Source organism: Macaca fascicularis, chromosome 12 (genome assembly GCF_037993035.2).
Source record: "Macaca fascicularis isolate 582-1 chromosome 12, T2T-MFA8v1.1".
NCBI lineage: Eukaryota > Metazoa > Chordata > Mammalia > Primates > Cercopithecidae > Macaca > Macaca fascicularis.
The window spans coordinates 138,079,269-138,104,789 of NC_088386.1; the positions used below are offsets into that span (position 1 = coordinate 138,079,269).

The 25,521-nt window shown below is 46.8% G+C and overlaps 1 protein-coding gene across 5 annotated transcripts in view; it reads left to right on the top strand.

The window, feature by feature from the left end:
- Positions 1-13,995: 13,995 nt before the first annotated feature.
- The window catches only part of LOC123568013 (uncharacterized), a 39,698-nt gene continuing 28,172 nt past the window's right edge, over positions 13,996-25,521 (top strand). For 2 of the 5 annotated variants that reach the window (XR_010580209.2, XM_065526436.1), the window contains exon 1: positions 13,996-15,640. The gene's annotated coding sequence lies outside the window, so the exon portion shown is untranslated. Of the gene's footprint in view, positions 15,641-20,282; positions 21,657-25,521 lie in introns of those variants that run through there. The other 3 variants (XR_012420986.1, XR_006691230.3, XM_065526438.1) reach the window with 3 other exon arrangements.

Below are 25,521 nucleotides of genomic sequence, written 5' to 3' on the forward strand. Positions count from 1 at the left end.
AATTCTATTTTATTCTATATCACCCTATTACATCTCTTCTTTATTCTACTAATATGAGGGGTTGATTTTCAAATATTAATGCTGCCTTGAATTTCTCTAGTAAAGTACTTTTTAATATGACTAGATTTTATGTGATAATAATGTGAGAAGAGTTTTTACACCCATATTCACAGAGGATGATCATCTATGCTTTCCTTTACTCTAACACCATTGTCAGATTTGGGACTAGGGCTCTTCTGGCCTTGTGAAAGGAGCGGGAGGACCCTCCTCTTTGTACTCTAGAGGGTTTCGTGTAGGGTAGGATGATTTCTTTCTTTCTTTTTTTAAAATTATACTTTAAGTTCTGGGATACATGTGCAGAATGTGTAGGTTTGTTACATAGGTATACATGTGCCATGGTGGTTTGCTGCTCCCATCAACCTATCATCTACATTAGGTATTTCTCCTAATGCTCTCCCTCCCCTTCTCCTCCACCCTCCGACAGGCACTGGTGTGTGATATTCCCCTCCCTGTGCCCATATGTTCTCATTGTTCAACTCCCACTTATGAGTGAGAACATGAGGTGTTTGGTTTTCTGGTCCTGTGTTATTTTGCTGAGGATGATGGTTTCCAGCTTCATCCATGTCCCTGCAAAGGACATGAACTCATTTTTTTTATGGCTGCATAGTGTTCCAGGGTGTATATTTTCCACATTTTCTTTATCCAGTCTATCATTGATGGGCATTTGGGTTGGTTCCAAGTCTTTGCTATTGTGAATAGTGCCACGATAAACATACGTGTGCATGTGTCTTTTTGTAGAATGATTTATAATCCTCTGGGTATATACTCAGTAATGGGATTGCTGGGTCAAATGGTATTTCTGGTTCTAGATCCTGGAGAAATCGCCACACTGTCTTCCACAATGGTTGAACTGATTTACACTCCCACCAACAGTGTAAGAGTGTTCCTATTTCTCCACATTCTCTCCAGCATCTGTTGTTTCCTGACTTTTTAATGATCACCATTCTAACTGGTGTGAAGTGGTATCTCACTGTGGTTTTGATTTGCATTTCTCTAATAATTAGTGATGAGCTTTTTTTTTTCATGTTTGTTGGCCACATAAATGTCTTCTTTTGAGAAGTGTCTGTTCATATCCTTCACTCACTTTTTGATGGGGTTGTTTTTTTCTTGTAAATTTGTTTAAGTTCCTTGTAGATTCTGGATATTAGACCTTTGTCAGATGGATAGATTGCAAAAATTTTCTTCATTTTTTAGGTTGCTTGTTCACTCTGATGATAGTTTCTTTTGCTGTCCAGAAGCTCTTTAGTTTAATTAGATCTTATTTGTCAATTTTTTTGTTGCAATTGTTTTTGGTGTTTTAATCATGAAGTCTTTGCCCATGCCTATGTCCTGAATGGTATTGCCTAGGTTTTCTTCTAGGGTTTTTATGGTTTTAGATCTTACATTTAAGTCTTTAATCCACCTTGAGTTAATTTTTGTATGAGGTGTAAGGAAGGGGTCCAGTTTCAGTTTTCTGCATACGGCTGGCCAGTTTTCCCAGCACCATTTATTGAATAGGGAATCCTTTTCCCATTGCTTGTTTTTGTCAGGTTTGTCAAAGATCAGATGGTTGTAGATGTTTGCTGTTATTTCTGAGGCCTTTGTTCTGTTTCATTGGTCTATATATCTGTTTTGGTACCAGTACCATGCTGTTTCAGTTACTGTAGCCTTGTAGTATAGTTTGAAGACAGGTAGCGTGATACCTCCAGGTTTGTTCCTTTTGCTTAGGATTTTCTTGGCTATATGGGCTCTTTTTGGTTCCATATGAAATTTAAAGTAGTTTTTTCTTATTCTTTGAAAGAAGTCAATGGTAGCTTGATGGGAATAGCATTGAATCTATAAATTACTTTAGGCAGTATGGCCATTTTCATGATATTGATTCTTCCTATCCATGACCATGGAATGTTTTTCCATTTGTTTGTGTCCTCTCTTATTTCCTTGAGCAGTGGTTTGTAGTTCTCCTTGAAGAGATCCTTCACATCCCTTGTAAGTTGTATTCCTAGGTATTTTGTTTATTTATTTATTTTAAAATTATACAGGCAAAAGTTTTAATAATGCCACAGTTAAGAAACCCTGCATTACATCAAATTCTATCATCACACAGTTAAACAATAAAAATCCCAAAAGAATTTTTGGTGGGAAAACAAAACGTCTTTATACAAATTTTAATAATATAATTTTTGTCCAAAATTCTACTTAATTTATCGCTGAATGTGAAATACTGGGCACTTTTTCCTTATAAAAATTGTATTACCCTTTTTCCTTAAATATTTATTTAATGAGCATACTTATTATGCAGATTTTTAACCATTTTGTCAAGTAGTGTCTTTTCAGGTTTGAAAACAGAGACATAGGAAGAAAAATCCAACAGAAAACTCACAGAAATGATAAGTTTTCACTAGGCAGAAAAACTGAAATTGGGGCAATTCCTTAATTTTGCATATTTTAGAAACATGAGTGATTGTAACATTTTATACTCAAATATTTTATCCACTTTTACTCCAGCCTGAGTTCTATACCTCTGTCTACACTATTCCTATTTTATCTCCTTTACAAATACACAGCAAAGATTCTGTTAAATTCAATTGTATTTGGCCAGCTATAACTTTCAGAAAGGCAAGTCCACTATTTTTATTTCTAAGGAATTACAACGTATCATGGGAAGGGAGTGTGACCTGCATCTAAGGACAGTGATTGGTTGAGATTTCAAAGTATAGTTTTGAAGATAGCATATACTTTTTGCTCACTTGGTTTTCAAGCCCAGTCATGCTGTCTCCTCTTCCCTACACTCTGAGACTTGTGCCAGAGTCCTGGGGAGAGGACCTATCACAAAAACCATTGTCTTTCCAGCATAAGAAAGTCCCATTGATATTTTATTCTCTTTGTAGCAATTGTGAATGGGAGTTCACTCATGATTTGGCTCTCTGTCTATTATTGGTGTATAGGAATGACTGTGAGTTTTGCACATTGATTTTGTATCCTGAGACTTTGCTGAAGTTGCTTATCAGCTTAAGGAGTTTTGGGGCTGAGACAATGGGGTTTTCTAAATATACTATCATGTCATCTGCAAACAGAGACAAGTTGACTTCCTTTTTTCCTATTTGAATATTCATTATTTCTTGCTGTTGCCTGATTGCCTGGATAGAACTTCCAATACTATGTTATTTACTCAGTAGTCATTCAGGGTCAGGTTGTTCAGTTTCCATGTATTTGTGTGGTTTTGAGTGTGTTTTTTAATCCTGAGTTCTAATTTGACTGGACTGTGGTCTGAGAGACTGTTTGTTATAATCTCCGTTGTTTTCCATTTGCTGAGGAGTGTTTTACTTCCAATTATGTGGTCAATTTTACAATAAGTGCTATGTGGTGCTGAGAAGAATGTAGATTCTGTTGGTTTGGGGTGGAGAGTTCTGCAGCTGTCTATTAGGTCCACTTGGTCCAGAGCTAAGTTCAAGTCCTGAATATCCTTGTTAATTCTGTCTTGTTGATCTGTCTAATATTGACAGTGGGGTGTTAAAGTCTCCCACTATTACTGTGTGGGAGTCTAAGTCTATCCCTGCCCGCGGGATAGTCGAAGCAGGCCCTGGAGGAGGGGGTGGGAATTTGGGGAACAAGAGATACGAGAAATGGAGACAAGACAGTGCTCTGATCAAGTCTCTTTTAATGGCGGTAATGCAGTGCCTTATATACACTTGGAGGGGAAGGGGTTGGGCCAAGGCGAAAATGATCTCATAGTGGAGGCGTGGCCAGATAGGTATTGGTTTCTCTGGTCGAACGTCATGTTGCACCTGCGCTGTCAGGTAGCAATTTTCGCAGGCGCGGGAAAAATGGGTGAAGAAGAAGCAGGAAGAGCGCCATCTTTTATGAGGTATTAATACAGGGAAAAAAGGCAAAGACAGGGAGAAGGTGTGGGGTGGAAATGAATATAGCTCAGGCGTTTTTAATCGTCAGTTATTATTCGCTATGGCCGGGGCATGCAGCTCCGGACATAAGTCTCTTTGTAGGTCTCTAAGATCTTGCTTTATGAATCTGGGTGTTCCTGTATTGGGTACATATATATTTAGGATAGTTAGCTCTTCTTGTTGCATTGATCCCTTTACCATTATATAATACCCTTCTTTGTCTTTGTTGGTTTAAAGTCTCTTTATCAGAGACTAGGATTGCAACTCCTGCTTTTTTATGCTTTCCATTTGCTCGGTAAATATTCCTCCATCCCTTTATTTTGAGCCTATGTGTGTCTTTGCACATGAGATGAGTCTCCTAAATATAGCACACCAATGGGTCCTGACTCTTTATTCAATTTGTCAGTTTGTGTCTTTTACTTGGGGCATTTAGCCCATTTACATTTAAGGTTAATATTATTATGTATGAATTTGATCCTGTCATTATGATGCTAGCTGGTTATTTTGCCCATTAGTTGATGCAGTTTATTCATAGTGCCGATGGTCTTTACAATTTGACATGTTTTTGCAGTGGCTGGTACTGATTATTCCTTTCCATGTTTAGTGCTTGTTTCAGGAGCTCTTGTAAGGCAGGCTTGATGGTGACAAAAATCCCTCAGCATTTGCTTGTCTGTAAAGGGTTTCATTTCTCCTTCACTCATGAAGCTTAGTTTAGCTGGATACGAAATTCTGGGTAGAAAATTCTTTTCTTTAAGAATGTTGAATATTGGCCACTCTCTTCTGGCTTGTAGGGTTTCTACAGAGAGATCCACTGTTAGTCTGATGGGCTTCCCTTTGTGGGTAACCTGACCTTTCTTTCTGACTGCCCTTAACATTTTTTCCTTCATTTCACCCTTGGTGAATCTGACCATTATGTGTCTTGGGGTTGCTCTTCTCAAGGAGAATCTTTGTGGTGTTCTTTGTATTTCCTGAATTTGAATGTTGGTCTGTCTTTCTAGGTTGGGGAAGTTCTCCTGGATAATATCCTGAAGTATGTTTTCCAACTTGGTTCCATTCTCCCCATCACTTTCAGGTACACCAGTGAAACGTAGGTTTGATCTTTTCACATAGTCCCATATTTCTTGGAGGCTTTGTTTGTTCCTTTTCATTGTTTTTTCTCTAATCTTGTCTTCACACTTTATTTCATTAAGTTGATCTTCAGTCTCTGATATCTTTTCTTCTGCTTGATCAGTTCAGCTATTGATACTTGTGTATGCTTCAAGAAGTTCTTGTGCTGTGTTTTTCAGTTCCATCAGGTCATTTATGTTCTTCTCTAAACTGGTTATTCTAGTTAGCAGTTCCTGTAACCTTTTACAAGGTTCTTAGCTTCCTTGCTTTGGGTTAGAACAAGCTCCTTTAGTTCGGAGGAGTTTGTTATTACCCACCTTCTGAAGCTTACTTCTATCAGTTCATCAAACTCATTCTCCATCCAGTTTTGTTCCCTTGCTGGTGAGGAGTTGTGATCCTTTGGAGGAGAAGAGGCATTCTAATTTTTGGAAGTTTCAGCCTTTTTGCATGAGTTTTTCCTCATATTCATGTATTTATCTACCTTTGTTCTTTGATATTGGTAACCTTTGGATGGGGTTTTTGTGTGGGCATCCTTTTGGTTGATGTTGATGCTATTGCTTTCTGTTTGTTAGTTTTACTTCTAACAGTCAGGCTACTTTGCTGTGGGTCTGCTGGAGTTTGCTGGGGGTCCACTCCAGACCCTGTTTGCCTGAGTATCACAAGTAGAGGCTGCAGAACAGCAAAGATTGCTGCCTGCTCCTTCCTCTGGAAGCTTCATCCCAGAGGGGCACCCACCAGATGCCATCTGGAGCTCTCCTGTACAAGGTGTCTGTCAACCCCTGCTGAGAGATGTCTCCCAGTCAGGAGGCACAGGGGTCAGGGACCCACTTGAGGAGGCAGTCTGTCCCTTAGCAGAGCTTGAGCACTGTGCTGGGAGATCCTCTGCTCTCTTCAGAGCCAGCAGGCAGGAAGGTTTAAGTCTGCTGAAGCTGCGCCCACAGCCAACCCTTCCCCCAGGTGCTCTGTCCCAGGGAGATGGGAGTTTTATCTATAAGCCTCTGCCTGGGGCTGCTGCCTTTCTTTCAGAGATGTCCTGTCCAGGGAGCAGGAATCTAGAGAGACAGTCTGGCTACAGTGGCTTTGCCAGGCTGCAGTGGGTTCCGTACCCAGTTCACACTTCCTGGTGGCTTTGTTCACACTGTGAGGGGAAAACTACCTACTCAGGCCTCAGTAATGGCTATGCCTCTCCCTCACCAAGCTCGAGCTTCCCAGGTCAACTTCAGACTGCTGTGCTGGCAGCAAGAATTTCAAGTCATTGGATCTTAGCTTGCTGGGTTCTGTGGGAGTGGGATCCATTGAGCAAGACCACTCAGTTCCCTGGCTTCAGCCCCCTTTCCAGGGGAGTGAACGGTTCTGTCTTGCTGGGGTTCCAGGTGCCACTGGGGTATGAAAAAAAAAATCCTGCAGCTAGCTTGGTGTCTGCCCAAATGGCCACCCAGTTTTGTGGTTGAAACCCAGGGCCCTGGTGGTGTAGGCACCTGAGGGAGTCTCCTGGTCTGTGGGTTGTGAAGACCATGGGAAAAAGCATATTGTCTGGGCCAGAGTGCACGGTTCCTCACGGCACAGTCCCTCATGGCTTCCCTTGGCTAGGGGAGGGAGTTCCCCAACCCCTTGCACTTTCCGGGTGAGGCAACCCCCCACCCTGCTTCTGCTCTCCCTCTGTGGGCTGCACCCACTGTCTAGCCAGTCCCAGTGAGATGAGCTGGTACCTCAGTTGGAAATGCAGAAATCACCCGCCTTCTGTGCTGGTCTTGCTGGGAGCTGCAGACCAGAGCTGTTCCTATTTGGCCATCCTGCCAGCCCCCACAACTGCTTTCTTCAATGTTGGGTAAAATTTACTCAGGAAGCCACCTAGGCTGGTTTTCCGTTATTGCTATAGACACGGTGGCTGTGTATTGCCTGTGATGCCTGCAGTGTGTCTGCTGTTTGTTTTTTCCTTGCTTCCTCTCTGTGTTGCATTTTGGTGCCTCTCTCATGAACAGAACGTAGCTGGGTCGTTTTTCTCCATCCATCCTGACAGTCTCTGCCTTTCAGCTGCAACACTGAGACCAGCGTATTCTTGATGTACTTGGGCCTAGTATCATCTTGTTGCTTCATTTTCCATCCCCCACTCCACTATTTCTTTGGCATTTAATCCTTTTCTCCTGACCTCTTTGGAATGAAGTGAATATGTGTTTAGTTATGATGCTACATCTACTGGCCTATTATCCTTAACACAGTCCATACAAATTAATATTGCACCTCTTCAAGTTTAAAACAGAAAAATTCCATGTGAATCCTGAATAATTCCGTGTGAATTCTAAGACAGCATAGAACCAGCAATCCCTCTTCTGGGTATAGGTCGAGAGGAAACTAAATCTGTCTCATGGAGAGATGCCCGCACCTGCGTTCACTTCGGCATCATCCACAACAGCCACGATGTGGAAACCACCTCAGTGTCTGTCAGCAGGTGAATGGAGTAAAGAATGTGGTACCTATAGACAATAGAATGTTTTTTACCCTCTAACAAAGGAGATTGCTGTCATTTTTGACAACATGGATGAACCTGGAGGACACTGTGTTAAGTGAAATAAGCCAGACACAGAAAGACAAATACGACCCGATTTCACTTTAAAAAGTTGAATATATAGAAACGATGGTTGTTACCAGGGCTGGGGTGGGTGTGAAATGAGGACACGTTGATCGAAGGTACAAAGTTGCAGTCATGTAGGATGGAAATGTCTAGAGGTTTAATTTCAGCATGAGGACTGTAGTCAATATTGTTCCATATACTGAAAATCTGCTAAGAGAGATTTTAGGTGCTCTTACCACCAGAAAAAGTACCCATGTGAGGAGCTGGATGGGTTAATTTGCTGTTTTATAGTAATAATTTCACAATATAAATGTGTATCAAAATATCCTGTAGTACACCTTAAATATGGACAGTAAAAAAACCCAGAATAATTCCATTCACTTCTCATCTTCTGTGCTCCTGTTTTAATAAGTTTCATTCAATATAATGATGTTGCTTTTGCTAGATATAGTCAAAATTATAATTTCTAAAAATATTTACCCAGTTAGTTGCCATTTTGGGGCATCTCGCCATCTTTCCTGTAGACTTCAGTTTCTGACTGGCATCATTTTATGTCTGGCAATAACAAAAAATAAAAATAAAAATAACTTCTACAATTATTTTAATGCAGTTGCTGGCAACGAATACTGTGTGTGTGCATGTGTGTGTGTGCATGTGTGTGTGCGCATGTGTGTGTGCATTTGTGTGTGTGCATGTGTGCGTGCACATGTGTGTGTGCGTGCACATGTGTGCGTGCACGTGTGCATGTGTGTGCGCATGTGTGTGCACATGTGTGCGTGCATGTGTGTGTGTGCATGTGTGTGTGCATTTGTGTGCATGCATGTGTGTGTGTTTTCAGCTTGGCTTCATTTTCAAAAAATACTTTTACTGGATACACAAGATCTTTCTTTTCTCTCTCTCTTTTTCTTCTTTTTTTTTTTGAGACAGAGTCTCGCTTTGTTGCCTAGACTGGAGTGCAATGGGGCGATCTCAGCTCACTGCAACCTCTGCCTCCTGGGTTCAAGCGGATTCTCCTGCCTCAGCCTCCCGAAAGTTTTCTTTCTTTCTTCCTTTGAACATACACATCTTCCAATGTCCTCTGTCACATACACGTCTGGTATCCGTTTGATTTCTTGGTTCATTTTTTGTGTTTTTCCTGTGTATGGTTTGCTGAGCTTCCGGGCTCGGGGGACTGACTTTTCTCTGTATTCTTCTTGCTGCTCTGCTCTCTTTCCACGCAGCCTCCAAGTCCACGTTTGCTGCATCTCTTGATGCTTCCCTTGCTGCTCGCCGAATTGTTCAGTCATTGCCTGAGTTTTATTTTATATTATCTCTAGTGACATTTCTCCAAATTCTGTAACTCTTCTGCAGGGTTTGTCTTGTAATTAAGCCTATCCAATATATTGATTTTTTAAATCAACAAATTGTATTTCTAGTTCTAGAATTTTTTGATTAGTTTTAATGTTTTAAGAAAGTCTCCACTTTTCTATCCAATTCTTCGTCATCTCTGCATTTACTGCATTCATCTTTTCCTGGAAGTCCTCTAATATTTACAGTGGATTTTTAGAAGTCCTTCTCTGGCAGTTCTGACACATTGATCATTTGTACGTTTGTGCCTGTCACACTTCTTTCCTCTTCTTGTTCTTTCCGATGGCTTGTGAATATTTATCAAAGACTTTATTGTATATTTTACTATAAAAATAAAAAGCAATGGATGCTAAGGAAGCAGTAAGTGTTAACATTATTCCGATATCTCCGTCCAATGCATCTGCAGTGGGGCTATGGTATCAGGAAGACGAGGTCACCTGCTGGGTACATGGAGCCCACCCTCCCAGGCTGCCCCTTCACAGTGCTCTGACCAGCCTTGGGTGGGGTGGGGGTGGGGCCACGAAATCCCCTGGTGGCTCCTTCCTGCTGGAGCCTTGCAGTCCTTGGCCCAGGAGCCTCAGGGAGGGGCTTCTTCAGTCACACGGAGTGGGTGGGAAGAGCTGTCAGGTGGAAGTCATGGTTTTGCTGACTGGCCTTCCAGCTTTCAGCCCACACCCTTACCAACATCTCTCCTGGCCTCCTCCTGAGCCAGTGAGTCACCTTGGACTGTGACGGGCAATGTTCACCTCCCACTCAAGCCCAGGGTGGTGTTCACCTCCCACCCATAGTCAGAGCCATGTTCACCTTCTGCCCATGGCCAGAGCCATGTTCACCTCCCGCCCAGACCCACGGCCGTGTTCACCTCCCGCCCACACCCACGGCCATGTTCACCTCCCGCCCAGACCCACGGCCATGTTCACTTCCCGCCCATAGCCAGAGCCATGTTCACCTCCCGCCCAGACCCACGGCCGTGTTCACCTCCCGCCCAGACCCACGGCCGTGTTCACCTCCCGCCCATAACCAGAGCCATGTTCACCTCCCGCCCAGACCCACGGCCATGTTCACCTCCCGCCCACACCCACGGCCATGTTCAAGGCTCCTCATACCCCTGGGATTCCTAAACAGGAGGATCATTTTCATGTTATTGGGATTTCTCTTGGCACTGACATAAAGACAAAGGTCTTTTGCATCCTTTGACATTCCTTCCAGAAGTAGAACTTTCCACATAGGCTTTTCACTTGTGCTCTATGAGATGAGCTAACGTAAAATGGGCCAGGTTTGTAAAAGTGGGTGGAATGCATTTCAGAAACACAAACTATGCAAACGCGGAAGATGTCACGTGCTGGTCGTTTTACTATGAGCTTCTCTAGGATGTTTCCACAGAACATCCTTGGCCATTTCACTTCAGACAGATTCCTCAGCTCATTAAATGTCATTTTCCTGTTTCTGTTTTCATTCCCAGGCACATCAGGATAAACACAAATAGAATAACTCATTAAACTTGCTTCAGGAAACCAAACAAAGGAAAAGCACTTTTCTTGGCTGATTCATCCCTTTTGAGGGACGTAGTCTGCCAAACCTGTATTTATTTTAGCTACAAAACATAAATTTTGGCAAAGTCTAAATTTAAGATCAAAGTCTTTGGGTGAGACAGTGATATTTTCCAGTCTGTAGCCTAATTAAATCAGCATTATCCTACACCGAGGAAAGGCTCCCTGAAGCATCAATAAACCATGATTTAAATGTGGCCTCTGGTGTCCTGATGTTTCCTTCTGTGATTGGAGACTCGGTGGGGTGAGCATTGATAACGGCCCAGTCACCACACCTGGCATGGGCTGGAGGCTCAGCCGGTTCCTGACTATCTGCCTTCCACATATGAAAGGCAAAAGCACGCATTCCAGTGAGTGTGAGGACCCAGATACAAGGAGTTTGCATCATCTGAGGCACTAGGTTTGTCAAAGTAAAATGCCCACGAGCTCAGGTCCAAATGCTCCCTACATCTCTGGAGCATGAAATCGCACTGCAGACCCAACTTAATTTCTGCCTGAACACTGATGTCTGTTTCTCAAATCCCAGCCTTTCTACCATCACCCCACCCTTGCACAACCGGGACTGTTTTTCCCAAAACATGCACATGGGGAAGACCTGAGCACCACGTCCCATGAAGGTCCTGAGGGCACTGAGGCCCGGCACTGGGATGGGGGAGAGAGTCTGGGCCTGACTGCCCCCCTGATTTGCCCCCAGATGCTGCAATGAGACGGCCAATGGGGGCTCCTCCCTGATGTCTCCCTCCTTTCTTTGTTGCTTAACAACAGACTTGAGTGTTGGGAGAAGCGTGTCCTCACATACAGCAGGAGCCAATACCATATCTGCCCGTTTAGTTTTTCCCAGGATTCGGATTCTGGGTAGAGCACCCTCAGCGAATAGTCAAGATGTCACAGGCTTCCAGGCATCTGAGCTGTGAGGAGAGCAGCCTGGCAGAGGACACCCCACAGGAGGATGGTGTGCGGGGTGGACACACAAGCAGACAGCCCAGTCAGAGCTGTCATGATCAAGATAATCACCAATCTCTATTTAGCGTGGTAGAGAATGCTACTGCCTGGAGCCTCATCACTTTTAAAGTCCTAGAAAGAAGCAGACGGAGCCAGGGAGAAGCGTGCTGAACAGATCCGTCTGTGGTCATGAGGCTTGACCACCAGGAGCCACCGGAATGTGAGGAGGGCATGATGCCTTTTGGGTTTGTGTTTTCAGAGGCTCCGCGAAGCCTGGGGCAGCTCTGACTATGGTCTGGAGATCCTTCCCCCAGGAGGCACAGCACCCTGTTGGTCCTGTTGTAGCTGGAAAGGCAAATGACAAACCTGCCACCCCTGAAACCCTTTACGGGATTAGTGAAGCCACGGTGCAGAAGTCATGGGGGAGCCCCCGGGACAGAGGCTTTTCCCAGGACACCCTGCAATGCAAGCATTTCTGGAGAGCTGATGGGATTTGTCTTTGTAAGTCCCCAGTGCCAATTTTAAAAAAAAAGCCTGGGGAACGGTGGCTCATGCCTGTAATCCCAGCACTTTGGGAGGCCAAGGCGGGAGGATCTAGAGGTCAGGAGAGCGAGACCATCCTGGCCAACACGGTGAAACCCCATCTCTACTAAAAATTCAAAAATTAGCTGGACGTGGTGGTGGGCGCCTGTAGTCCCAGCTACTGGGGAGGCTGAGGCAGGAGAATGGCGTGAACCTGGGAGGCGGAGATTGCAGTGAGCCGAGATCGCACCACTGCACTCCAGCCTGGGCGACAGAGCAAGACTCTGTCTCAAAAAAAAAAAAAAAAAAAGACTCGAAGGCCACGAAGGATGTAGCTAATAGAACAATTAATGAGCTGGATGAATAGACACACATGGGCCTATTGTTCAAGATGCTCTCCTAGAGCAGCTCTCAGACGTTCTCCCTGCTGCTTTAACATCGAGTCCCAAAACTCAAAGACTGCATAGCACAGGCAAAAATAAAACAGGCCCAGTGGCAACCACCGGGTGCAGGTCATGCTATGGGGGTCTTGAAGATGGTACTTTGGCACCAAGGTCTCCAGTATTAAAGATAAACACAAAGTTCCCAGGTTCCCCTCCGTGGTCCCATGCACGCACAGCCCACCTGGAAAACAGGCTTGGCTCACAGACCAGGCTTGACCTCTAGCCCACCTTAGACTACTTAACTCGAGTGCACACGTATGAATCCATGCAGAGCCTGGCTGTAAGCAGTGTGGACTGTGGGGACCTCACTGGCGTTTGCTTGGTGTGGAACACTGTGCGGGTCCAGGCCCTGCTGGAGCTGTGGGCTCATCACCCACTGAGGCCGTGGACTTTCGACTCGCCAGTTTCTCAGCGAGACACGCTGGCCCAGGCCACTGCCAGCCCCGCCTTCCCTGGGCCCCGCCTTCCCAAGGATCTGCCTCCCACCAGCCCCACCTCTCCTAGGCCCCCGGAATCCCCACAGGCTCCACCTCTCCACAGGCCCGACTTCGCATCAGCCCTGCCATCCCTGGGCCACGCCTCCCCGAGGCCCTGCCTCCCCACAGACCCCACCTCCCATGAACCTTGCCTCCCAACAACCCCACCCCGTCAATCCAACCTCCCCTGAGCCCCATCTCCCCTAGGCCCCTTCTCCCCTAAGCCCCACCTCCAAAGAACCCCACCTCCCATCATCCCCACCCTCTCAGCCCCACCTTCCCTAGTACCCACTTCCCCTAGGCCCCACTTCGCCTAGGCCCCACCTCCAAAGAACCCTGCCTCCCCTCAGCCCCACCCCCTCAGCTCCACCTCCCACCCCCATGTCCCAGGCTCTGTGCAGCAAGTCACTCATAACCACAGTTAAAAAGTTTAGGTGGCTCACGCCTATAATCCCAGCACTTTGGGAGGCCGAGGCGGGTGGATGACCTGAGGTCAGGAGTTCGAGACCAGCCTGACCAACATGGCAAACCCCCCCCTATCACTACTAAAAATACAAAAATTAGCTGGGCTGGTGGCGGGCGCCTATAATCCCAGCTACCCAGGAGGCTGAGGCAGGAGAATCGCTTGAACCCGGGAGGCGGAGGTTGCAGTGAGCCGAGATCGCGCCATTGCACTCCAGCCTGGGAGACAGTGAGACTGTCTCAAAAACAAAAAAAGTTTAGAAAAACTGAATTCAACAGAGCTCAATATAGCAAAGAAGAACTCTCCATGGAGAGCCCTAGATCCAGTTTCAGAGCCACCAGGGCTGCCCCAGGGCCGGGAGCCTGGATGGTGGAAAGGAGGTGGCCTCAGGAAGCAGAGAGGACGGTGGGCGCGAGGGCCCTGGTAGCGCTAGAGCCGGGACCTTGCCATTGGCTGAGGCTCAGTGACTGCGATTGGGTCAGACCCAGCTGCTGTGATTGGCCCAGACACAGCCTCTGTGATTGGCTGAGATTCAGCTGCTATGATTGGCTGAGATTCAGCTGCTGTGACTGGCTGACACCTGGATGCTGTGATTGGCTGCGACTGGGCGTGTTGTCCTGAGAGCATGCGCAGTTCTCTGCAGCTGGCTCTCCCTGGGTCGGGCGCTCTGCGCCCACGTGAAGGCTGAGCTTTTCCTCTGGCTCCTTGAGCCGCGACATCAGGCTCCTCCTGCCCTCGGACACCGGAGCTCCTGGTTTTCGGGCCTTTGGACTCGGGCTGAATGACTCCTCAGGCTCCCCCAGCTCTCCAGCTTGCAGAGGGGTCTCCATGGTGATGTGGATCGGCTCCCGTCAGCACCGCCTCATGCCTGCACCGCCTGTGCTTGCCGTCCTCTGAGGAGCCCTGGCTGGTACCCGGGGCCTGCTGGGCCCTCTGCGTCCCTCTCTTCCCTGGACCTGGTCCCCAGCCCTTTCCCCTCCCCGCCACAGCCCCTCCCTGCAGACCTCAGAGGCCTGGGCTTAGGCCTCAGCCAAGGCTGCTCCCAATCCAGAGGCGATTTTCAGCCTAGCCTTCGGGACAGGATCTCCTCAGCTGCCGCCATCGAGAGTCCACGTGTTGAAACCCAGCCTGGACTCCTCCCCTCCAGGGGCAGAGGCGGCTCCATCGCTCCTGGCAGACCTTGGGCACTTTCTTGGCTTCTCTGATGCTCACCTCCTACCTGCTGGTTTTATCTTCACAATTTACTAGCCCGGCCAGGCCCCCGCGCTCCCTGGGCCGCCAGCGTGGCCCAGCCTAGTCCAATCCATGCCTCCCTGGCGGGTGGCAGTGGTGGCCTCTGAGGTTCTCCCTGGTCCCACCTGGCCTTGCTCTGGAGTCCGTGTCTGCTTTCAATTGAGCCGTGAGGGATCCGGTTACTCCATAGATCAGAGCCCTGAGCGACTCCTGGTTCAGCCGGAGAAAGAGCCACGCTCTTCCTGTGGCCCCCGCTCTGCTTGTCCCTCCAGACGCCTCACCCTGACCTTCCGGCGTAAGCTCAGGTCTCTGCCCCTCACGGAAACCTTCCTACCCCACCGCCCCCATTTGGTAATGAAGCTTCATCCTGAGCCAAGGCGTCCTGGCCCCTGTAACCTGCTCTGCTTTCCGTGCCTGTAGCACCCATCACCTGACTTTTACTTTTCATGTCATTGTTGACTGTTAAGCTCCCAAGGCAGAGGTGAGCTCTGATTTTCTTTAGGGACATATGCCAGGCTCCTGGAAGAGGTCCTGGCAGGTTGCAGCTTTGACAAATTTGGATGGAACTGAGGAAGCTGGCGGAGAGGACAGAGATGCTCAGTTGCTCGAAAAATTGTGGGTCAAGCACTATTGGATTCCAACATGTCAGCAATCAATCAATCAATCACCTTTCTTTAAAGTGTGAATTCCTTGACTCCAGTTTCCTAAAAGAGCAAGTAAAAAGTAAGGGAAAATACAAATTAAAAGTAAGTGGTGTAATTCTTCCTGTATTATTAACAAGAGAGAGCCCTGGAACCTTTTCTCAGAGCATTTACTGTAAAACTTGTAATTGAAAGTTCTTTGTCTCTTTGAAATGTGTACAACTCTTTTAAAAAGCTAAATAAGCTTCGTGACAGTTTTACAGCCCAGGAATGTCTTTCTCAAGGACTTGGGAGCCATCCATTTGAAACAGTCGTCCAGGAAGGCAGCTCCAGGTTCCCTGGGAGGTTTGGGCCTAGAGTCAGCTGGCAGGGCCTCAAAGTTGCAAACCCACCTCCTGTTGTAAAGGTAAGAGTTTATTTTTCCTTCCAGATAAAACCAGTTAACTAATGATGGCCATCCCAATTGCCAGACAAATCTGGGGTGAGCTATGAGTGGCAAGTGGTGGCGTGGTGTCCTCTCACCTGAGTCCGAGTTCTCGCCCATCTGAGAATGAGTGTGGTGGCTGCACCTGCTGGCCATGTGAAGGTGACGTTTCTTGTCTCTGCAATCTCTTAGCAAGTCACCTGTGATGCATGTCGTATTCTGGTTTAGTGTTTATTCTAACATAAAACTGTCTTCTTTTTCTTCTACCATTGTGGAGATTGTCCCAGTTTGTCAGAAGATCCCAGTGTTAATTATATTCCCCTGAAAAAAGTCGCAAAGATGCAGTTGTCTTTGCAAGACCCTTGGCACATGGGGCTTCTGTTTCTCGTGGTGGGAACTTCCAAAGAATACGCTTTGTGGAAGGGCAGTGACAGCCAGGACTTGGCTTTTTTCCACAGCCATGAAGGGATGCCCTCGAGTCGCTAATGTCACTGCCCAGCGGGTTCCCCCTGCCCTCTGCCTAGACAGAGCCGATTTATCAAGGCAGAAGAGTTGCAATAGAGAAAGAATAATTCACACAGAGCCGGCTGTGCAGGAGACCAGGGTTTTATTATTACTCAAATTAGTTTCCCCTGAAACGTGGGGAAGGGTCAGAGTTTTTAAGGATAATTTGGTGGGTGAGGCTTGGGAAGTGGGGAGTGCCGATTGGTCAGGCTGGAGATGGAATCATAAGGGCTGGAAGTGGGTTCTTCTTGCTGTCTTCTGTTCCTGGGTGGGATCACAGAACTGGTTGAGCCAGATTCGCGGTGTGGGTGGCGTTAGCTGGTGTCTGCATGGGAACCCAGGGTCTGCAAAACCTCTCTGATCTTAGGTTTCACAGCAGTGATGTTATTCCCAGGAGCAACTTGCAGAGATTCAGACCCTGCAGCCGGAGGCTCCATGGCCCCTAAATCGTAATTTCTCATCTTGCAGCTAATTTGTTAGTCCTGCAAAGGCAAACTGGTCCACAGGCAAGAAGGAGGTTTATTTTGGGAAAGAGCTGTTTTCATATTTGTTTCAAAGTTGAACTATAAATGTCTGCCTGAGGTTAGTTCAGCCTCTGCCAGGCATGAATAAGGACAGCTTAGAAGTTAGAAGCAAGAAAGGTCTGATCTCTTTCACTGTCGTCATTTCCTCAGTTATAGTTTTTGCAAAGGCAGTTTCAGTCATGCAGCCAGGGCGTCGTTGGCTCTGGGCAGGGGTCAGCCAACCATGGGCTGCAGGCCGCGTCTGGAAGCCCTGGTGTATTTGTCAGTAAAGTTTTATTTATGCAGCCATCCCTATGAGTTCACATGCTGGTTATGACTGCATTTGTACTAGGATGGCGGAGTTGAGTAGTTTTATTTCAATACGCTGGTTTGCTACTAGAAAAGAGAAAGTGTATTTCGTACATGATTACCTTGATGCTGGTGATGTTCACTTTGTCTTCTGTTTAGTGTGTTGTTATAGATTTTTTAGTCCAATCTGATCATTTCTATCTTGAACAGTAAGTTATCATTTGCATGTGTTTGTAATATCATTCATAGTTTTGAAGCAACTTTAGGCATATTATTTGACTTTTTAAAATCTTACTGTAGGCCGGGTGTGGTGGCTCACACCTGTAATCCCAGCTCTTTGGGAGGCTGAGGATGGATCATTTGAAGTCAGAGTTTAAGACCAGCCTGGCCAACATGGTGAAACCCTATCTCTACTAAAAGTACAAAAATTAGCCGGGCTTGGCGGCATGTGCCTGTAATCCTAGCTACTAGGGAGGCTGAGGCAGGGGAACCTGGGAGGTGGAGGTTACAGTGAACTAAGATCGTACCACTGTCCTCCAGCCTGGGCAACAGAGTGAGACCCTGTCAAACAAAACAAAACAAAACTGTGTGTGTGTGTGTGTGTGTTTACCTTGTAAAAGGTATTTTTTTGACTTTTTAAAAACTTTTTTTACTTTGTAAAATGTGCAGTGTATTTTTTAAATTATAGAAAACTTGAAATATAGATTAAATCATATATCTATGTCTACTGAACATCCATTTGACCAACAAACAAATAATTGGGTATCAACAGAGTCTCATTTGTTTCAGATCTCTAATTGTAAAGGAGCAGGGCATTAGAGACAGCCGAAACCTCAGCACCCACTCTTCCTCCCCACCCTGCATGGGTCTCCCCCGCCAGGTGTGTGTCCGCTGCTGGAACTCAGAAGGCCAGGCGGTGAGGGAAGGCTGTGGTGCCCAGCTGAGGAGCAGGTGTCCCTGAGAACCCACCAAGGAAAGCAGGGTCAAAGTGCGAATGCAGTCAGCAGAGCCAGAAAATTAGGTTTAAAGCAGCTTAGATATGGGAGGTGGCACGGCTCTCTAGGGCTGACCCACCACCGCCCAGGAGCGCCCCCATGTACATCCTAATAAATTCATCTAGCCGCCAAGCTGCACCTGTCTGAGTCATTCTTTAGTCACTTGGCTCCCTCCCAGTCTCGGGGGGACATTGCGGTCCCAAGGTTTTCAGGTTAACAGGTCACCTCTGACCTGAAGCTGGTATCAGCTGTCCCAACACGCACGTGTGCCCCAGTGCCCCCAGTGCACCTGTCCCTGCCCCTCCCCTCTCTCTCCCCGTCTGTTTCACTGTCTCTGTCTCTCTCTGTCCCCCTCTCTAACTCTGCCCCATCTTTATGAAAGCACAAAGCAGGTGTAAGATGAAGATATGCCTCTGTGCTCTGTGCTTTAAACATGCACAGACCACAGAGGCTGTGGCACACGAGTCCTCACGGAACTGCGGTGCCATTGGTGGCTTCTGTTTGGGAGACGCACCCATGCTGGTCAGTGTGGATCCCTTTATCAAATGTCACTCCACGTCCTGGTCTGAATGGTGGCCGGTTTGCATTCACAGATGTCAGGTGAAGTTTATCTTCCCTCGTTTTCATCTTACAGCAAATGAGCAGGAAAGACTTAAGAACAGACACCCACAGTTGAGCTGTGAGTTTGCTCGTGGGGTGAGCACATTCCCAGCTCATCTGCAGTCAGTCTGCACGGCCTCCGAGTCCGTGGCCCCGTCCTCGCCAGCACCCACCGTCTCTATTGTGGTGAGAAGCTGGCACCAGGCCTCGTGTTTCCCCATCACGTCAACCCTCCGCCTCCTCGTTCCCATGGGCCTGGGCATCCTTCCACGTCTTAATCGGCCATTCTGGGTTCTTTTCATGCAGATTACTCGTTTCTATTCTCCTTTCATTTCCTTCCAGGCAGCTTGTCCTGTTCCTCACTGAGGTGGGGGGTTTGTCTCTATAATTATGTTACACGAAGTGGGTCACGGATGTCTGTGTTGGAGGCAGGGGTTCAATTAGTTGTGGTGTCTTGTGTCACAGATTTTTTAAATTAAAATCTTTTCTGTTAAGCTTTGCACTTTTTGTGCTTTATTTCTTGCATTCCATTTGTGTTGTTCAGAGAGTCTGGATGTTTTCACAGTTTTCAGGTCCATGTTTACGCTGCTGACCCACCGGGGATTCACCTTTGTGTGACGGGCGAGTGGTGGCTCTGCTGCTTCTTGATGTTTCCATGTGGCTCAGCGCTGCTGATGGGCACCGGCCCCACTGGAACCTCCCCTGCGGTCGGGCTGTCGGCCGCCTGTGTCTCCAGCGGCGCTTCCCGTCTAGGGTCTTTCACTCTGGGAAACGGTTTCCGTCATCGCGGCGTTTCCTGCAGCCCCCGGTCACCTGTGAGATGCTCCCTGTTTGCCCTCCTTACCCTTTTGTTTCTTTGATATTCTTGGTGTTTCCACCCTCCATGTGAATTTTAGACCAAATTTATAAAGTTCTATGAAAAGTCACTTAGGGCTTTCATTAGAATTAGATACATTTTCCAGATAAATCTATCAGTTCAACATAATTAGATCTCTCTGTCTACGTATGGATTATATTACACATCACGTATTACATATGCAATTGATCTGTATGGTACATTCCTAAAATTATTACCACACGTGTATTGAAGCAGTTCATTGATTTTTTCTCTCTGGAGGTCATTACCGTCGCACCGTTGCTGTCCTGGTAGATGATGCCTTTCCTCATACCTTTCATGGTTGCTTTTCTTTGTTTCTTGTTTACCTCTCTCTTGCATCTGTCTGACTGAGGGATTTCTAATCTTTTTTTTTTTTTTTTCATTAATCAATTGGAAAGCTTTAGGTCATGTTTTTGTTCTGTTACTGCCTACCCATATAGTTTTAATTGCATATGTGACTACATAGTTCCCATGTAAATCTCAGCTATTTAACTTGTCCCAGGTAATCTTGTGCATCTAAGGTCAAGGGCACAGTGAGAGAACACAGGAGCCTTCGGTGTCCAGGGTGAGGGCTCCCGTGCTGTGTGCCGCAGACCAGCGTTCTGGTGGGCGGGTGTTTTAACGTCCCCACAGAGCTGAGCGTGGATGAGAGACTTCCCAGCATGTTGCCTTCTCATTGACTGTGGCGGGAACAGGTGTGGGAAAGAAGAGATTGTCTTAGAAATTAAGTTAAGGATAAAACCTTGTAAAAATTGTACTTCCTAAAAATACTAAAAATAAAGGCCAAAAATACACTTGGCAAGTACAGTTCACACAACATTTTTCCTGCTATTCAGAAGAGTGACTTTGGACTTGGTAACGAGAGGATTTCGTGTCCCTGCCTGTCTCCGCGTCTCGCCGTCTTCCTAGCGTGCTCCTCCACACTCACCGTGCAGACACAGGTGCACGCCCGCGGACCCACAGAGGCAGCACGTTCCAGGAGGAAGTGAAAGAATCCCACGTAAAGAAGATGAACGGTTTCATAGGTTTCACTTCTGATGTTGTTCGCTCAGTGAGAACATAATTAAATGGTACTCTTGGGCGAATCCATGAAGATTATCTTTTAAATATAGGCTATTTTGTTTGATTCCCAGTTACTTTGTTTGATTACCAATTACTTCAAAGTTTGTCTGAGAATTTAGTTGGGTCTGAGATTACCCTATCATATAGTTGTGTTTTATGATTTTCAAACACGTTTTTCTTCTGACTGATGACGTTAAATAGTGGACTTTGTTGCCATCTGATACTTGCTCATGCACCTACTCATAACTTTTCTTACCCCCGGCTGAGATGGGGACAGTCTGGAATCACTACTTACAGTGGAGTTTTGAAACAATGCATTCGATTGAAGAATAGTCCATCTTTACTAGATATTTTCTTCATAAGAAAATATATAAATGCCAGTGAAGCAGTCAAATCACACACATGGAAATTGTACATTGGGGGAACTAGTTTTGGGCATTTGACCCCAGCAGTGAGGGATCAATGACTTTGGAAAAACTGTAGCAATATTGTTCCTGGGCACATGTGAAGTATTTTATCCTCAGCTCGGAATCATCTCTCTTAACTGTTTGATGTGAATTCTGATCTAATAATCTACATTTTGATCTTTCCATGTCTTATCTTTTTTGAGAATATTTGTATTCAACCTGCCCTCGAGTTTATACCCAAGGGCCTGAAAGTCTGCAAAATGCATATTTGGTTGAAGTTTTATTATCACTCAAAGTTAAATTTTTCAAAGAAGTCCTGAATAAATTATTTAAGTTAAGCTGTAATGCATGAATATTTTAAATATATCTGTAATGAAGCTGCTGAAAACCGAGTATCAATCTACTGGTAGTTTGATGTGATAACATCATTTTCAAAAAACTATGAATTTTTGCTCAAACAACCCATGAAGTGTTGAAAGGTTGGAAAATGTTTGTCTCTACAACAGACGATTTCATTTCACCAGTCAACATTCCATGGTTCATATCTATGCGCTGAACACAGGCAAACACATAGGTTACAAACAAAATATAAAGCAAATGGCAAACATGGCCTATCAAGTTAAATGTTGTCGATCATGTTTAATATTTAAAAATTAAATTTTAAGGCTTAGAGCAATGTATGCCAGTGATTGAAATATTAATCTGGAAATGAATAAAATTTAATTTTAAAAAGTCTCCCAACCCCCACTCAATTGCTGATGCTTTCTCTCTAAAGTGATGTTACCAGATTCTTGTGTGCTCTGCCAGAATGAGAAGCCGGCCCACATTCAAACCAGGTCTGACCTGGCGTCCACACAGTCACTGCCCACGTGGCATGGCACTCGCGGCTCTGAGCCTGGAGGTGCCTTCACTTTTTGGTGTTTCCTATTAAACTCGCCAGGCCTGCTGGAGGGCAGGTGCAGTGCAGGCACCTCTGAGACCCCACACTCCTGCACACAGGCCATCTGCCCCCAGGCCAGTTGGAGCAGAGAGCCTGGGCCGTGGCTGGTTCTCCCTCTGCATGTCCTCCTGACAGGTGGCTTTCTGGGCGTCCCTGATGCCTGTTGGGAACAAATTAGCTAGTCAAATAGTTGATTAATTAATGAGTGGGTATCCGATAAACATGACTCCTGATTGACACTCCTGTTAGAGCCCATTTGAGAGGAGCAGATGGGCCTGTCAGATAGTATCAGTGAAAATCACAGGGGGCTGCAGGAGCAGGTCCTGATGTGCATGTGGCGTGGTGAGTAAAAGGAAACAAAATTTCCACCAGATTCTTTGTTTTCTGCCCTCCAGAGCCCACACTGCCTGGGTGTCCCAGTGAACCCAAAAGTCAGACACTCTGTGTTTTGTGGTTGATAGAAAGAAAAAATAAGTCAGTTATTTACTCTTAGTATGTTTCAAACTTTCAATTTTACCAGATGGAGAAGTCCTCACTGAGGGATTTTTAAGGATTGTTTGTGCTTGACAATGGGATCCGAGTGCTGGGGCCATCAGGAGCCAGGGGTGTTTCGGATGGGGCCCTAAGTGTCCTGCTGCCTTCAAAGTGACAGAGATGGACGAGCAATGTCCCCCGCTGTCCCCAGCGCCAGAGCAGTACAAGCTGTTTCCATCTGATCGCACGGGCAGGAAGGAAGCCCCCACTGTGACGACCGCCTTCCCATGGCCACCACGTGGTGTCTGCACACACCCTCGCCCACTCCCAGACCCAAGGGGTCCCCGCGTTAACCTTGAAAGGCGGCTGGGAGCTGTGTTTATCTTCTTTATTCGTAAGGATACATTTCTTCACTCTTTCTTACTGTTTCTCACAGGATCTGGCTATTTCTTCACAAAGCACATTCATTTTTAAGCACTCATATTTGTTCTTAAAATTTAGGAAAATATTATTGTTCTTTCATAACATTTCCTGAAGTGCAATATCAGGGCACTAGTTACAGTTAGAGGTAGTAAGTAGAAGGCGTTGTTTCATGCTAATAGACACATCACAGGCTTGTCGACCAGCATGGTTTGCTGGTAAGGCAGGTCACTTACCTGACCCGGGTTTTCTCAGACGTCGTGGCTCTCATTTCTCAAATCACCAGAGCTGTGATTAATGGGCACGGAAGCACCTAAGTTAAACGGAGGGCCACAGCTGAAGGCAGTGGTGCTTGGGCCAGCTCCATGTTTTAGCCACGAGGCTGAGCCCGCACAGGTGTGGTCTTTTCACCTTCACCGTCGTTGACTGCTGACCCTGCTGTGGAGACAGGAAAGAGAAATGCTGGGCAGTTTGTCAGAGTCACAGATCCTTCCCCCAAGAGGTGCATCTGTTCTACTGGAAGTCATACCCTGCCAGCCGGGTACAGAGGCTCACACCTGTAGTCCCAGCACTTTGGAAGGCTGAGGTGGGAGGATCGCTCAAGTCCAGGAGTTTGCAGCCTGGGCAACATAGTGAGTCCCCATCTCTGCTAAACATAAATAAATAACGTGGTGGCACGCACCTGTGGTCCCAGCTACTCAGGAGGCTGAGGTGGGAGGATTGCTTGAGCCCAGGAGGTTGAGGCTACAGTGAGCCTGCACTCCAGCCTAAGGGACAGAGAAAAGAGAAAAATCATATGCTATTTCTCTCACACACCAGTATATCCTTCAGAAGGAGCACGGCAGTTCAGGAGAGCGGGGACAATGCCCTTGGGCCCAGATGTCTGCTAAGGAAGTGAATTTTACATAAGGGGATACAGCCCAGCCATGACTGTGATGGACGAAGTGGGTCATGGGGCTGGGGCCCTGGGAAGGAGCTGCTCACTCTGGCAGGAAGGGCAGGTGCAAGGGGGGAGCCTGCTCTGGGAAGAAGCCAAGCTGTGTGGACAGCACAGAGCGCACAGGAGAGAGCGCCGTGCGAAGATGAGGGTGGAGACTGCAAGGTGGAGCTCCAGGGAGGAATCACCAGATCACGCTGCAGATCCGCAAAGCACCAGAGCCCAGGAGAGGGGAGCAGGTCCTCCCCCACAGCGTCAGAGGCACCCAACCTCGGCTCCCCGCACAGCATCAGAGGCACCCGGACCTCGGGCTTCTGCCTCCAGGGCTGTGGAAGAATTCCTTTGTGTGGCTATAAGCCGTCCAGGTTCCTGGTAACGTGCTGTGGCATCCCCAGGAGACGGGTGCAGGCTGGGAGCTGAGAGAGGGGGGCTACTGCAACAGACACCCAGCAGCGTGGACACGGCTTTGGAACTGGGCATTGGGTGCAGGGGGGATGAATTTTTAGAGGTGAGGTAGAGAAAATCTAGATCATCTTGAGGAGACTATTGGTAAAATACGGATGTTGAAGCTGTGGACCCTCAGGTGGAAATGAGGAACGAGCTATTGGAAACTGGAGCAATGGCCACCCTTCTTACAAAATGCAGAGAATTTGATTGAACTATGTTCTACTGTTGAAAGGAAGATGGAAATCACAAAAAATAAATGTGGGTGTTAAGCTGAGGAAATTTCCAAGCCAAATGTGAAAGGCATATCTTGATTTCCCCTTGCTTCTTGTACTAAAATGCAAGAAGAAAACTATAAAATGGAGGAAGGAACTGCTCACCAAAAAGGAGCCTCCATGATGACTTGGGAAATTCTCAGCCCGTCCAGAAAGTGTGCACAGGAAAAGGGGCCAAGCCTGTGGCCGGACAACTGTTTGCTAAAGAAATTAGGCATGAGATTCATGGCTCCTTCAGCCACCTCAGTGGAAATTAGGAATAGACATGGAGTTGTCCAGAAAGGATCTGTCGAGAACCCTCATGTTTAGTGGTGATAGCCCCAGTAGCTACATAGGAGACCTGTCAGGGCCTTGAGAATTGTATATCAGCAGAAACAATGCCAACTTGTTCTGCAGAGGAGAGCAATAAGATGGAATGAAGGAATAATGGACCTTAGGGCAGAGCTAGAGATGCAGTGAGCAGAGCAGGTGGATCGCTGCCCTGGAGGCCCATAGGACGGATGGAGACGCAGTGACCAGAACGGGTGGATCGCTGCCCTGGAGGCCCACGGGACGGATGGAGACGCAGTGACCAGAGTGGATGGATCGCTGCCCTGGAGGCCCACAGGACGGATGGAGATGCAGTGACCAGAGTGGATGGATCGCTGCCCTGGAGGCCCACAGGACGGATGGAGATGCAGTGACCAGAGTGGATGGATCGCTGCCCTGGAGGCCCACAGGACAGAGCGTGGTTCCACAGACAAGGATTCTCAGGCTGTAGAGTCTAAGGGAGGAACATTCCCTGCTGGGTTGCAAACTTCCCATAAACTGATGACCTCTCCATTTCTTTTCTTGAATATATTCCTTTTGAAATGGGAATATTTATCCTATTCCTGTCACTGTCTTGTATTTTACAAGGAGACAACTTGTTTCTTCGGTTCATGGGTCCACAGGTGGAGAGGCATTTTTCCCAGGAGGGACATATGTGGAGTGTCACCCGTACTGGATTTACATCATATTTAGGTGAGACTTTTGGATTTACAATCAATGCCAGAATGGGTAAGATTTGGGGGGATGTTTGGATGGGGTGAGTTTATTTTGCATATGGGACAGACATAAATTTGGGGGAGACAGTGG